The 10050-nt window shown below is 61.1% G+C and overlaps 8 non-coding genes and 35 pseudogenes across 8 annotated transcripts; all 43 read right to left on the bottom strand.

The window, feature by feature from the left end:
• Positions 1 to 62: 62 nt before the first annotated feature.
• Positions 63 to 181, bottom strand: LOC137557258 (5S ribosomal RNA; annotated as a pseudogene).
• An 83-nt stretch (positions 182 to 264) lies between these two features.
• On the bottom strand, positions 265 to 383 carry LOC137551112 (5S ribosomal RNA). The gene has a single exon (XR_011026992.1). It is a non-coding gene; the product is annotated as a 5S ribosomal RNA (ribosomal RNA).
• Positions 384 to 645: 262 nt separating this feature from the next.
• LOC137553937 (5S ribosomal RNA) lies at positions 646 to 764 on the bottom strand. The gene has a single exon (XR_011027310.1). It is a non-coding gene; the product is annotated as a 5S ribosomal RNA (ribosomal RNA).
• An 83-nt stretch (positions 765 to 847) lies between these two features.
• LOC137557257 (5S ribosomal RNA) lies at positions 848 to 966 on the bottom strand (annotated as a pseudogene).
• Positions 967 to 1049: 83 nt separating this feature from the next.
• On the bottom strand, positions 1050 to 1168 carry LOC137559234 (5S ribosomal RNA; annotated as a pseudogene).
• An 83-nt stretch (positions 1169 to 1251) lies between these two features.
• On the bottom strand, positions 1252 to 1370 carry LOC137553560 (5S ribosomal RNA; annotated as a pseudogene).
• An 83-nt stretch (positions 1371 to 1453) lies between these two features.
• Positions 1454 to 1572, bottom strand: LOC137549203 (5S ribosomal RNA; annotated as a pseudogene).
• Positions 1573 to 1852: 280 nt separating this feature from the next.
• Positions 1853 to 1971, bottom strand: LOC137557571 (5S ribosomal RNA; annotated as a pseudogene).
• Positions 1972 to 2054: 83 nt separating this feature from the next.
• Positions 2055 to 2173, bottom strand: LOC137558596 (5S ribosomal RNA; annotated as a pseudogene).
• An 83-nt stretch (positions 2174 to 2256) lies between these two features.
• Positions 2257 to 2375, bottom strand: LOC137553565 (5S ribosomal RNA; annotated as a pseudogene).
• Positions 2376 to 2458: 83 nt separating this feature from the next.
• On the bottom strand, positions 2459 to 2577 carry LOC137550789 (5S ribosomal RNA; annotated as a pseudogene).
• An 83-nt stretch (positions 2578 to 2660) lies between these two features.
• Positions 2661 to 2779, bottom strand: LOC137548387 (5S ribosomal RNA; annotated as a pseudogene).
• An 83-nt stretch (positions 2780 to 2862) lies between these two features.
• LOC137551101 (5S ribosomal RNA) lies at positions 2863 to 2981 on the bottom strand. The gene has a single exon (XR_011026991.1). It is a non-coding gene; the product is annotated as a 5S ribosomal RNA (ribosomal RNA).
• An 83-nt stretch (positions 2982 to 3064) lies between these two features.
• LOC137548784 (5S ribosomal RNA) lies at positions 3065 to 3183 on the bottom strand (annotated as a pseudogene).
• Positions 3184 to 3458: 275 nt separating this feature from the next.
• Positions 3459 to 3578, bottom strand: LOC137551038 (5S ribosomal RNA; annotated as a pseudogene).
• Positions 3579 to 3853: 275 nt separating this feature from the next.
• Positions 3854 to 3972, bottom strand: LOC137551089 (5S ribosomal RNA). The gene has a single exon (XR_011026990.1). It is a non-coding gene; the product is annotated as a 5S ribosomal RNA (ribosomal RNA).
• An 83-nt stretch (positions 3973 to 4055) lies between these two features.
• LOC137552732 (5S ribosomal RNA) lies at positions 4056 to 4174 on the bottom strand (annotated as a pseudogene).
• An 83-nt stretch (positions 4175 to 4257) lies between these two features.
• LOC137558569 (5S ribosomal RNA) lies at positions 4258 to 4376 on the bottom strand (annotated as a pseudogene).
• Positions 4377 to 4459: 83 nt separating this feature from the next.
• On the bottom strand, positions 4460 to 4578 carry LOC137549278 (5S ribosomal RNA; annotated as a pseudogene).
• Positions 4579 to 4661: 83 nt separating this feature from the next.
• On the bottom strand, positions 4662 to 4780 carry LOC137557693 (5S ribosomal RNA; annotated as a pseudogene).
• An 83-nt stretch (positions 4781 to 4863) lies between these two features.
• Positions 4864 to 4982, bottom strand: LOC137549847 (5S ribosomal RNA; annotated as a pseudogene).
• An 83-nt stretch (positions 4983 to 5065) lies between these two features.
• Positions 5066 to 5184, bottom strand: LOC137547847 (5S ribosomal RNA; annotated as a pseudogene).
• An 83-nt stretch (positions 5185 to 5267) lies between these two features.
• LOC137549816 (5S ribosomal RNA) lies at positions 5268 to 5386 on the bottom strand (annotated as a pseudogene).
• Positions 5387 to 5469: 83 nt separating this feature from the next.
• Positions 5470 to 5588, bottom strand: LOC137558276 (5S ribosomal RNA; annotated as a pseudogene).
• Positions 5589 to 5867: 279 nt separating this feature from the next.
• LOC137549436 (5S ribosomal RNA) lies at positions 5868 to 5986 on the bottom strand (annotated as a pseudogene).
• Positions 5987 to 6069: 83 nt separating this feature from the next.
• Positions 6070 to 6188, bottom strand: LOC137548882 (5S ribosomal RNA; annotated as a pseudogene).
• An 83-nt stretch (positions 6189 to 6271) lies between these two features.
• On the bottom strand, positions 6272 to 6390 carry LOC137551077 (5S ribosomal RNA). The gene has a single exon (XR_011026989.1). It is a non-coding gene; the product is annotated as a 5S ribosomal RNA (ribosomal RNA).
• Positions 6391 to 6473: 83 nt separating this feature from the next.
• On the bottom strand, positions 6474 to 6592 carry LOC137551667 (5S ribosomal RNA; annotated as a pseudogene).
• Positions 6593 to 6675: 83 nt separating this feature from the next.
• Positions 6676 to 6794, bottom strand: LOC137548152 (5S ribosomal RNA; annotated as a pseudogene).
• Positions 6795 to 6877: 83 nt separating this feature from the next.
• On the bottom strand, positions 6878 to 6996 carry LOC137552714 (5S ribosomal RNA; annotated as a pseudogene).
• Positions 6997 to 7079: 83 nt separating this feature from the next.
• LOC137558552 (5S ribosomal RNA) lies at positions 7080 to 7198 on the bottom strand (annotated as a pseudogene).
• Positions 7199 to 7281: 83 nt separating this feature from the next.
• LOC137551064 (5S ribosomal RNA) lies at positions 7282 to 7400 on the bottom strand. Its single transcript, XR_011026986.1, has one exon. It is a non-coding gene; the product is annotated as a 5S ribosomal RNA (ribosomal RNA).
• Positions 7401 to 7483: 83 nt separating this feature from the next.
• Positions 7484 to 7602, bottom strand: LOC137552672 (5S ribosomal RNA; annotated as a pseudogene).
• Positions 7603 to 7685: 83 nt separating this feature from the next.
• LOC137550787 (5S ribosomal RNA) lies at positions 7686 to 7804 on the bottom strand (annotated as a pseudogene).
• An 83-nt stretch (positions 7805 to 7887) lies between these two features.
• LOC137548386 (5S ribosomal RNA) lies at positions 7888 to 8006 on the bottom strand (annotated as a pseudogene).
• Positions 8007 to 8089: 83 nt separating this feature from the next.
• LOC137557098 (5S ribosomal RNA) lies at positions 8090 to 8208 on the bottom strand (annotated as a pseudogene).
• An 83-nt stretch (positions 8209 to 8291) lies between these two features.
• On the bottom strand, positions 8292 to 8410 carry LOC137556632 (5S ribosomal RNA). Its single transcript, XR_011029273.1, has one exon. It is a non-coding gene; the product is annotated as a 5S ribosomal RNA (ribosomal RNA).
• Positions 8411 to 8685: 275 nt separating this feature from the next.
• On the bottom strand, positions 8686 to 8805 carry LOC137551037 (5S ribosomal RNA; annotated as a pseudogene).
• Positions 8806 to 9080: 275 nt separating this feature from the next.
• Positions 9081 to 9199, bottom strand: LOC137551053 (5S ribosomal RNA). The gene has a single exon (XR_011026985.1). It is a non-coding gene; the product is annotated as a 5S ribosomal RNA (ribosomal RNA).
• Positions 9200 to 9282: 83 nt separating this feature from the next.
• On the bottom strand, positions 9283 to 9401 carry LOC137552731 (5S ribosomal RNA; annotated as a pseudogene).
• An 83-nt stretch (positions 9402 to 9484) lies between these two features.
• On the bottom strand, positions 9485 to 9603 carry LOC137558567 (5S ribosomal RNA; annotated as a pseudogene).
• An 83-nt stretch (positions 9604 to 9686) lies between these two features.
• On the bottom strand, positions 9687 to 9805 carry LOC137548590 (5S ribosomal RNA; annotated as a pseudogene).
• An 83-nt stretch (positions 9806 to 9888) lies between these two features.
• Positions 9889 to 10007, bottom strand: LOC137551066 (5S ribosomal RNA; annotated as a pseudogene).
• Positions 10008 to 10050: the final 43 nt, after the last annotated feature.

The raw sequence follows: 10050 nt of genomic DNA, 5'->3' as shown, positions 1-10050 counted from the left end.
GCGCCTTGAAGGTGAGGCTTCCCACGCGTGCTCATAGCCATTGGGCCTCAAACCCAAAAAAACACCTGCAGCACCTGGGGTTCACAGCCGGTCTCCCATGCAGCTACTAACCAGGCCTGAAGCCGCTTAGCTTCCGCGATCTGACGAGAGCGGGCGCTTTCGGCTTAGTGTGGCCGCAGGCAACCTCCAGGGCGCCGTTCCGGCGCCTTGAAGGTGAGGCTTCCCACGCGTGCTCATAGCCATTGGGTCTCAAACCCCAAAAAACGCCTGCAGCACCTGGGGTTCACAGCCGGTCTCCCATGCAGCTACTAACCAGGCCTGAAGCCGCTTAGCTTCCGCGATCTGACGAGAGCGGGCGCTTTCGGCTTAGTGTGGCCGCAGGCAACCTCCAGGGCCTTGAAGGTGAGGCTTCCCACGCGTGCTCATAGCCATTGGGCCTCAAACCCAAAAAAACGCCTGCAGCACCTGGGGTTCACAGCCGGTCTCCCATGCAGCTACTAAACAGGCCTGAAGCCGCTTAGCTTCCGCGATCTGACGCTTTCGGCTTAGTGTGGCCGCAGGCAACCTCCAGGGCGCCGTTCCGGCGCCTTGAAGGTGAGGCTTCACACGCGTGCTCATAGCCATTGGGCCTCAAACCCAAAAAAACGCCTGCAGCACCTGGGGTTCACAGCCGGTCTCCCATGCAGCTACTAACCAGGCCTGAAGCCGCTTAGCTTCCGCGATCTGACGAGAGCGGGCGCTTTCGGCTTAGTATGGCCGCAGGCAATCTCCAGGGCGCCGTTCCGGCGCCTTGAAGGTGAGGCTTCCCACGCGTGCTCATAGCCATTGGGTCTCAAACCCAAAAAAACACCTGCAGCACCTGGGGTTCACAGCCGGTCTCCCATGCAGCTACTAACCAGGCCTGAAGCCGCTTAGCTTCCGCGATCTGACGAGAGCGGGCGCTTTCGGCTTAGTGTGGCCGCAGGCAACCTCCAGGGAGCCGTTCCAGCGCCTTGAAGGTGAGGCTTCCCACGCGTGCTCATAGCCATTGGGCCTCAAACCCAAAAAAACGCCTGCAGCACCTGGGATTCACAGCCGGTCTCCCATACAGCTACTAACCAGGCCTGAAGCCGCTTAGCTTCCGCGATCTGACGAAAACGGGCGCTTTCGGCTTAGTGTGGCCGCAGGCAACCTCCAGGGCGCCGTTCCGGCGCCTTGAAGGTGAGGCTTCCCACGCGTGCTCATAGCCATTGGGTCTCAAACCCAAAAAAACACCTGCAGCACCTGGGGTTCACAGCCGGTCTCCCATGCAGCTACTAACCAGGCCTGGTGCCGCTTAGCTTCTGCGATCTGACAAGAGCGGGAGCTTTCGGCTTAGTGTGGCCGCAGGCAACCTCCAGGGCGCCGTTCCGGCGCCTTGAAGGTGAGGCTTCCCACGCGTGCTCATAGCCATTGGGCCTCAAACCCAAAAAAACACCTGCAGCACCTGGGGTTCACAGCCGGTCTCCCATGCAGCTACTAACCAGGCCTGAAGCCGCTTAGCTTCCACGATCTGACGAGAGCGGGCGCTTTCGGCTTAGTGTGGCCACAGGCAAACCTCCAGGGCGCCGTTCCGGCGCCTTGAAGGTGAGGCTTCCCACGCGTGCTCATAGCCATTGGGTCTCAAACCCAAAAAAACACCTGCAGCACCTGGGGTTCACAGCCGGTCTCCTATGCAGCTACTAACCAGGCCTGAAGCCGCTTAGCTTCCACGATCTGACGAGAGCTTTCGGCTTAGTGTGGCCGCAGGCGACCTCCATGGCGCCGTTCCGGCGCCTTGAAGGTGAGGCTTCCCACGCGTGCTCATAGCCATTGGGCCTCAAACCCAAAAAAACGCCTGCAACACCTGGGGTTCACAGCCGGTCTCCCATGCAGCTACTAACCAGGCCTGAAGCCGCTTAGCTTCCGCGATCTGACGAGAGCGGGCGCTTTCGGCTTAGTGTGGCCGCAGGCGACCTCCAAGGCGCCGTTCCGGCGCCTTGAAGGTGAGGCTTCCCACGCGTGCTCATAGCCATTGGGCCTCAAACCCAAAAAAACGCCTGCAGCACCTGGGGTTCACAGCCGGTCTCCCATGCAGCTACTAACCAGGCCTGAAGCCGCTTAGCTTCCACGATCTGACGAGAGCGGGCGCTTTCGGCTTAGTGTGGCCGCAGGCAACCTCCAGGGCGCCGTTCCGGCGCCTTGAAGGTGAGGCTTCCCACGCGTGCTCATAGCCATTGGGCCTCAAACCCAAAAAAACGCCTGCAGCAACTGGGGTTCACAGCCAGTCTCCCATGCAGCTACTAACCAGGCCTGAAGCCGCTTAGCTTCCGCGATCTGACGAACGCGGGCGCTTTCGGCTTAGTGTGGCCGCAGGCAACCTCCAGGGCGCCGTCCTGGCACCTTGAAGGTGAGGCTTCCCACGCGTGCTCATAGCCATTGGGTCTCAAACCCAAAAAAACGCCTGCAGCACCTGGGGTTCACAGCCGGTCTCCCATGCAGCTACTAACCAGGCCTGAAGCCGCTTAGATTCCGTGATCTGACGAGAGCGGGCGCTTTCGGCTTAGTGTGGCCGCAGGCAACCTCCAGGGCGCCGTTTCGGCGCCTTGAAGGTGAGGCTTCCCACGCGTGCTCATAGCCATTGGGCCTCAAACCCAAAAAAACGCCTGCCGCACCTGGGGTTCACAGCCGGTCTCCCATGCAGCTACTAACCAGGCCTGAAGCCGCTTAGCTTCCGCGATCTGACGAGAGCGGGCGCTTTCAGCTTAGTGTGGCCGCAGGCAACCTCCATGGCGCCGTTCCGGCGCCTTGAAGGTGAGGCTTCCCACGCGTGCTCATAGCCATTGGGCCTCAAACCCAAAAAAACGCCTGCAGCACCTGGGGTTCACAGCCGGTCTCCCATGCAGCTACTAACCAGGCCTGAAGCCGCTTAGCTTCCGCGATCTGACGAGAGCGGGCGCTTTCGGCTTAGTGTGGCCGCAGGCAACCTCCAGGGCGCCGTTCCGGCGCCTTGAAGGTGAGGCTTCCCACGCGTGCTCATAGCCATTGGGCCTCAAACCCAAAAAACCGCCTGCAGCACCTGGGGTTCACAGCCGGTCTCCCACGCAGCTACTAACCAGGCCTGAAGCCGCTTAGCTTCCGCGATCTGACGAGAGCGGGCGCTTTCGGCTTTGTGTGGCCACAGGCAACCTCCAGGGCGCCGTTCCGGCGCCTTGAAGGTGAGGCTTCCCACGCGTGCTCATAGCCATTGGGTCTCAAACCCAAAAAAACGCCTGCAGCACCTGGGATTCACAGCCGGTCTCCCATGCAGCTACTAACCAGGCCTGAAGCCGCTTAGCTTCTGCGATCTGACGCTTTCGGCTTAGTGTGGCCGCAGGCAACCTCCAGGGCGCCGTTCCGGCGCCTTGAAGGTGAGGCTTCCCACGCGTGCTCATAGCCATTGGGCCTCAAACCCAAAAAAACGCCTGCAGCACCTGTGGTTCACAGCCGGTCTCCCATGCAGCTACTAACCAGGCCTGAAGCCGCTTAGCTTCTCGCGATCTGACGAGAGCGGGCGCTTTCGGCTTAGTGTGGCCGCAGGCAACCTCCAGGGCGCCGTTCCGGCGCCATGAAGGTGAGGCTTCCCACGCGTGCTCATAGCCATTGGGCCTCAAACCCAAAAAAACGCCTGCAGCACCTGGGGTTCACAGCCGGTCTCCCATGCAGCTACTAACCAGGCCTGAAGCCGCTTAGCTTCCGCGATCTGACGCTTTCGGCTTAGTGTGGCCGCAGGCAACCTCCAAGGCGGCATTCCGGCGCCTTGAAGGTGAGGCTTCCCACGCGTGCTCATAGCCATTGGGCCTCAAACCCAAAAAAACGCCTGCAGCACCTGGGGTTCACAGCCGGTCTCCCATGCAGCTACTAACCAGGCCTGAAGCCGCTTAGCTTCCGCGATCTGACGAGAGCGGGCGCTTTCGGCTTAGTGTGGCCGCAGGCAACCTCCAGGGCGCCGTTCCGGCGCCTTGAAGGTGAGGCTTCACACGCGTGCTCATAGCCATTGGGTCTCAAACCCAAAAAAATGCCAGTAGCACCTGGGGTTCACAGCCGGTCTCCCATGCAGCTACCAACCAGGCCTGAAGCCGCTTAGCTTCCGCGATCTGACAAGAGCGGGCGCTTTCGGCTTAGTGTGGCCGCAGGCAACCTCCGGGGCGCCGTTCCGGCGCCTTGAAGGTGAGGCTTCCCACGCGTGCTCATAGCCATTGGGCCTCAAACCCAAAAAAACGCCTGCCGCACCTGGGATTCACAGCCGGTCTCCCATGCAGCTACTAACCAGGCCTGAAGCCGCTTAGCTTCCGCGATCTGACGAGAGCGGGCGCTTTCGGCTTAGTGTGGCCGCAGGCAACCTCCAGGGCGCCGTTCCGGCTCCTTGAAGGTGAGGCTTCCCACGCGTGCTCATAGCCACTGGGCCTCAAACCCAAAAAAACACCTGCAGCACCTGGGGTTCACAGCTGGTCTCCCATGCAGCTACTAACCAGGCCTGAAGCCGCTTAGCTTCCGCGATCTAACGAGAGCGGGCACTTTCGGCTTAGTGTTGCCGCAGGCAACCTCCAAGGCGCCGTTCCGGCGCCTTGAAGGTGAGGCTTCCCACGCGTGCTCATAGCCATTGGGCCTCAAACCCAAAAAAATGCCTGCAGCACCTGGGGTTCACAGCCGGTCTCCCATGCAGCTACTAACCAGGCCTGAAGCCGATTAGCTTCCGCGATCTGACGAGAGCGGGCGCTTTCGGCTTAGTGTGGCCGCAGGCAACCTCCAGGGCGCCGTTCCGGCGCCTTGAAGGTGAGGCTTCCCACGCGTGCTCATAGCCACTGGGCCTCAAACCCAAAAAAACACCTGCAGCACCTGGGGTTCACAGCCGGTCTCCCATGCAGCTACTAACCAGGCCTGAAGCCGCTTAGCTTCCGCAATCTGACGAGAGCGGGCGCTTTCGGCTTAGTGTGGCCGCTGGCAACCTACAAAGCGCCGTTCCGGCGCCTTGAAGGTGAGGCTTCCCACGCGTGCTCATAGCCATTGGGCCTCAAACCCAAAAAAACACCTGCAGCACCTGGGGTTCAAAGCCGGTCTCCCATGCAGCTACTAACCAGGCCTGAAGCCGCTTAGCTTCCGCGATCTGACGAGAGCGGGCGCTTTCGGCTTAGTGTGGCCGCAGGCAACCTCCAGGGCGCCGTTCCGGCGCCTTGAAGGTGAGGCTTCCCACGCGTGCTCATAGCCATTGGGTCTCAAACCCAAATAAACGCCTGCAGCACCTGGGGTTCACAGCCGGTCTCCCATGCAGCTACTAACCAGGCCTGAAGCCACTTAGCTTCCGCGATCTGACGAGAGCAGGCGCTTTCGGCTTAGTGTGGCCGCAGGTAACCTCCAGAGCGCCGTTCCGGCGCCTTGAAGGTGAGGCTTCCCACGCGTGCTCATAGCCATTGGGCCTCAAACCCAAAAAAACGCCTGCAGCACCTGGGGTTCACAGCCGGTCTCCCATGCAGCTACTAACCAGGCCTGAAGCCGCTTAGCTTCCGCGATCTGACGAGAGCGGGCGCTTTCGGCTTGGTGTGGCCGCAGGCAACCTCCAGGGCGCCGTTCCGGCGCCTTGAAGGTGAGGCTTCCCACGCGTGCTCATAGCCATTGGGTCTCAAACCCAAAAAAACGCCTGCAGCACCTGGGGTTCACAGCCGGTCTCCTATGCAGCTACTAACCAGGCCTGAAGCCGCTTAGCTTCCACGATCTGACGAGAGCTTGCGGCTTAGTGTGGCCGCAGGCGACCTCCATGGCGCCGTTCCGGCGCCTTGAAGGTGAGGCTTCCCACGCGTGCTCATAGCCATTGGGCCTCAAACCCAAAAAAACGCCTGCAACACCTGGGGTTCACAGCCGGTCTCCCATGCAGCTACTAACCAGGCCTGAAGCCGCTTAGCTTCCGCGATCTGACGAGAGCGGGCGCTTTTGGCTTAGTGTGGCCACAGGCAACCTCCAAGGCGCCGTTCCGGCGCCTTGAAGGTGAGGCTTGCCACGCGTGCTCATGGCCATTGGGCCTCAAACCCAAAAAAACACCTGCAGCACCTGGGGTTCACAGCCGGTCTCCCATGCAGCTACTAACCAGGCCTGAAGCCGCTTAGTTTCCGCGATCTGACGAGAGCGGGCGCTTTCGGCTTAGTGTGGCCGCAGGCAACCTCCAAGGCGCCGTTCCGGCGCCTTGAAGGTGAGGCTTCCCACGCGTGCTCATAGCCATTGGGCCTCAAACCCAAAAAAACGCCTGCAGCACCTGGGGTTCACAGCCGGTCTCCCATGCAGCTACTAACCAGGCCTGAAGCCGCTTAGCTTCCGCGATCTGACGAGAGCGGGCGCTTTCGGCTTAGTGTGGCCGCAGGCGACCTCCAAGGCGCCGTTCCGGCGCCTTGAAGGTGAGGCTTCCCACGCGTGCTCATAGCCATTGGGCCTCAAACCCAAAAAAATGCCTGCAGCACCTGGGGTTCACAGCCGGTCTCCCATGCAGCTACTAACCAGTCCTGAAGCCGCTTAGCTTCCGCGATCTGACGAAAGCGGGCGCTTTCGGCTTAGTGTGGCCGCAGGAAAACTCCAGGGCGCCGTTCCGGCTCCTTGAAGGTGAGGCTTCCCACGCGTGCTCATAGCCATTGGGTCTCAAACCCAAAAAAAAGCTTGCAGCACCTGGGGTTCACAGCCAGTCTCCCATGCAGCTACTAACCAGGCCTGAAGCCGCTTAGCTTCCGTGATCTGACGAGAGCGGGCGCTTTCGGCTTAGTGTGGCCGCAAGCAACCTCCAGGGCGCCGTTCCGGCGCCTTGAAGGTGAGGCTTCCCACGCGTGCTCATAGCCATTGGGCCTCAAACCCAAAAAAACGCCTGCAGCACCTGGGGTTCACAGCCGGTCTCCCATGCAGCTACTAACCAGGCATGAAGCCGCTTAGCTTCCGCAATCTGACGAGAGCGGGCGCTTTTGGCTTAGTGTGGCCGCAGGCAACCTCCAAGGCGCCGTTCCGGCGCCTTGAAGGTGAGGCTTCCCACGCGTGCTCATAGCCATTGGGCCTCAAACCCAAAAAAACGCCTGCAGCACCTGGGGTTCACAGCCGGTCTCCCATGCAGCTACTAACCAGGCCTGAAGCCGCTTAGCTTCCGCGATCTGACGAGAGCGGGCGCTTTCGGTTTAGTGTGGCCGCAGGCAACCTCCAAGGCGCCGTTCCGGCGCCTTGAAGGTGAGGCTTCCCACGCGTGCTCATAGCCATTGGGCCTCAAACCCAAAAAAACGCCTGCAGCACCTGGGGTTCACAGCCGGTCTCCCATGCAGCTACTAACCAGGCCTGAAGCCGCTTAGCTTCCGCGATCTGACGAGAGCGGGCGCTTTCGGCTTAGTGTGGCCGCAGGCAACCTCCAGGGCGCCGTTCCGGCGCCTTGAAGGTGAGGCTTCCCACGCGTGCTCATAGCCATTGGGCCTCAAACCCAAAAAAACGCCTGCAGCAACTGGGGTTCACAGCCGGTCTCCCATGCAGCTACTAACCAGGCCTGAAGCCGCTTAGCTTCCGCGATCTGACGAACGCGGGCGCTTTCGGCTTAGTGTGGCCGCAGGCAACCTCCAGGGCGCCGTCCTGGCACCTTGAAGGTGAGGCTTCCCACGCGTGCTCATAGCCATTGGGTCTCAAACCCAAAAAAACGCCTGCAGCACCTGGGGTTCACAGCCGGTCTCCCATGCAGCTACTAACCAGGCCTGAAGCCGCTTAGATTCCGTGATCTGACGAGAGCGGGCGCTTTCGGCTTAGTGTGGCCGCAGGCAACCTCCAGGGCGCCGTTCCGGCGCCTTGAAGGTGAGGCTTCCCACGCGTGCTCATAGCCATTGGGCCTCAAACCCAAAAAAACGCCTGCCGCACCTGGGGTTCACAGCCGGTCTCCCATGCAGCTACTAACCAGGCCTGAAGCCGCTTAGCTTCCGCGATCTGACGAGAGCGGGCGCTTTCAGCTTAGTGTGGCCGCAGGCAACCTCCATGGCGCCGTTCCGGCGCCTTGAAGGTGAGGCTTCCCACGCGTGCTCATAGCCATTGGGCCTCAAACCCAAAAAAACGCCTGCAGCACCTGGGGTTCACAGCCGGTCTCCCATGCAGCTACTAACCAGGCCTGAAGCCGCTTAGCTTCCGCGATCTGACGAGAGCGGGCGCTTTCAGCTTAGTGTGGCCGCAGGCAACCTCCAGGGCGCCGTTCCGGCGCCTTGAAGGTGAGGCTTCCCACGCGTGCTCATAGCCATTGGGCCTCAAACCCAAAAAACCGCCTGCAGCACCTGGGGTTCACAGCCGGTCTCCCACGCAGCTACTAACCAGGCCTGAAGCCGCTTAGCTTCCGCGATCTGACGAGAGCGGGCGCTTTCGGCTTAGTGTGGCCGCAGGCAACCTCCAGGGCGCCGTTCCGGCGCCTTGAAGGTGAGGCTTCCCACGCGTGCTCATAGCCATTGGGTCTCAAACCCAAAAAAACGCCTGCAGCACCTGGGATTCACAGCCGGTCTCCCATGCAGCTACTAACCAGGCCTGAAGCCGCTTAGCTTCTGCGATCTGACGCTTTCGGCTTAGTGTGGCCGCAGGCAACCTCCAGGGCGCCGTTCCGGCGCCTTGAAGGTGAGGCTTCCCACGCGTGCTCATAGCCATTGGGCCTCAAACCCAAAAAAACGCCTGCAGCACCTGTGGTTCACAGCCGGTCTCCCATGCAGCTACTAACCAGGCCTGAAGCCGCTTAGCTTCTCGCGATCTGACGAGAGCGGGCGCTTTCGGCTTAGTGTGGCCGCAGGCAACCTCCAGGGCGCCGTTCCGGCGCCATGAAGGTGAGGCTTCCCACGCGTGCTCATAGCCATTGGGCCTCAAACCCAAAAAAACGCCTGCAGCACCTGGGGTTCACAGCCGGTCTCCCATGCAGCTACTAACCAGGCCTGAAGCCGCTTAGCTTCCGCGATCTGACGCTTTCGGCTTAGTGTGGCCGCAGGCAACCTCCAAGGCGGCATTCCGGCGCCTTGAAGGTGAGGCTTCCCACGCGTGCTCATAGCCATTGGGCCTCAAACCCAAAAAAACGCCTGCAGCACCTGGGGTTCACAGCCGGTCTCCCATGCAGCTACTAACCAGGCCTGAAGCCGCTTAGCTTCCGCGATCTGACGAGAGCGGGCGCTTTCGGCTTAGTGTGGCCGCAGGCAACCTCCAGGGCGCCGTTCCGGCGCCTTGAAGGTGAGGCTTCACACGCGTGCTCATAGCCATTGGGTCTCAAACCCAAAAAAATGCCAGTAGCACCTGGGGTTCACAGCCGGTCTCCCATGCAGCTACCAACCAGGCCTGAAGCCGCTTAGCTTCCGCGATCTGACAAGAGCGGGCGCTTTCGGCTTAGTGTGGCCGCAGGCAACCTCCGGGGCGCCGTTCCGGCGCCTTGAAGGTGAGGCTTCCCACGCGTGCTCATAGCCATTGGGCCTCAAACCCAAAAAAACGCCTGCCGCACCTGGGATTCACAGCCGGTCTCCCATGCAGCTACTAACCAGGCCTGAAGCCGCTTAGCTTCCGCGATCTGACGAGAGCGGGCGCTTTCGGCTTAGTGTGGCCGCAGGCAATCTCCAGGGCGCCGTTCCGGCTCCTTGAAGGTGAGGCTTCCCACGCGTGCTCATAGCCACTGGGCCTCAAACCCAAAAAAACACCTGCAGCACCTGGGGTTCACAGCTGGTCTCCCATACAGCTACTAACCAGGCCTGAAGCCGCTTAGCTTCCGCGATCTGACGAGAGCGGGCACTTTCGGCTTAGTGTTGCCGCAGGCAACCTCCAAGGCGCCGTTCCGGCGCCTTGAAGGTGAGGCTTCCCACGCGTGCTCATAGCCATTGGGCCTCAAACCCAAAAAAACACCTGCAGCACCTGGGGTTCAAAGCCGGTCTCCCATGCAGCTACTAACCAGGCCTGAAGCCGCTTAGCTTCTGCGATCTGACGAGAGCGGGCGCTTTCGGCTTAGTGTGGCCGCAGGCAACCTCCAGGGCGCCGTTCCGGCGCCTTGAAGGTGAGGCTTCC

Source organism: Hyperolius riggenbachi, chromosome 2 (genome assembly GCF_040937935.1).
Source record: "Hyperolius riggenbachi isolate aHypRig1 chromosome 2, aHypRig1.pri, whole genome shotgun sequence".
NCBI lineage: Eukaryota > Metazoa > Chordata > Amphibia > Anura > Hyperoliidae > Hyperolius > Hyperolius riggenbachi.
This window is presented reverse-complemented; position numbering and strand designations above follow the sequence as displayed.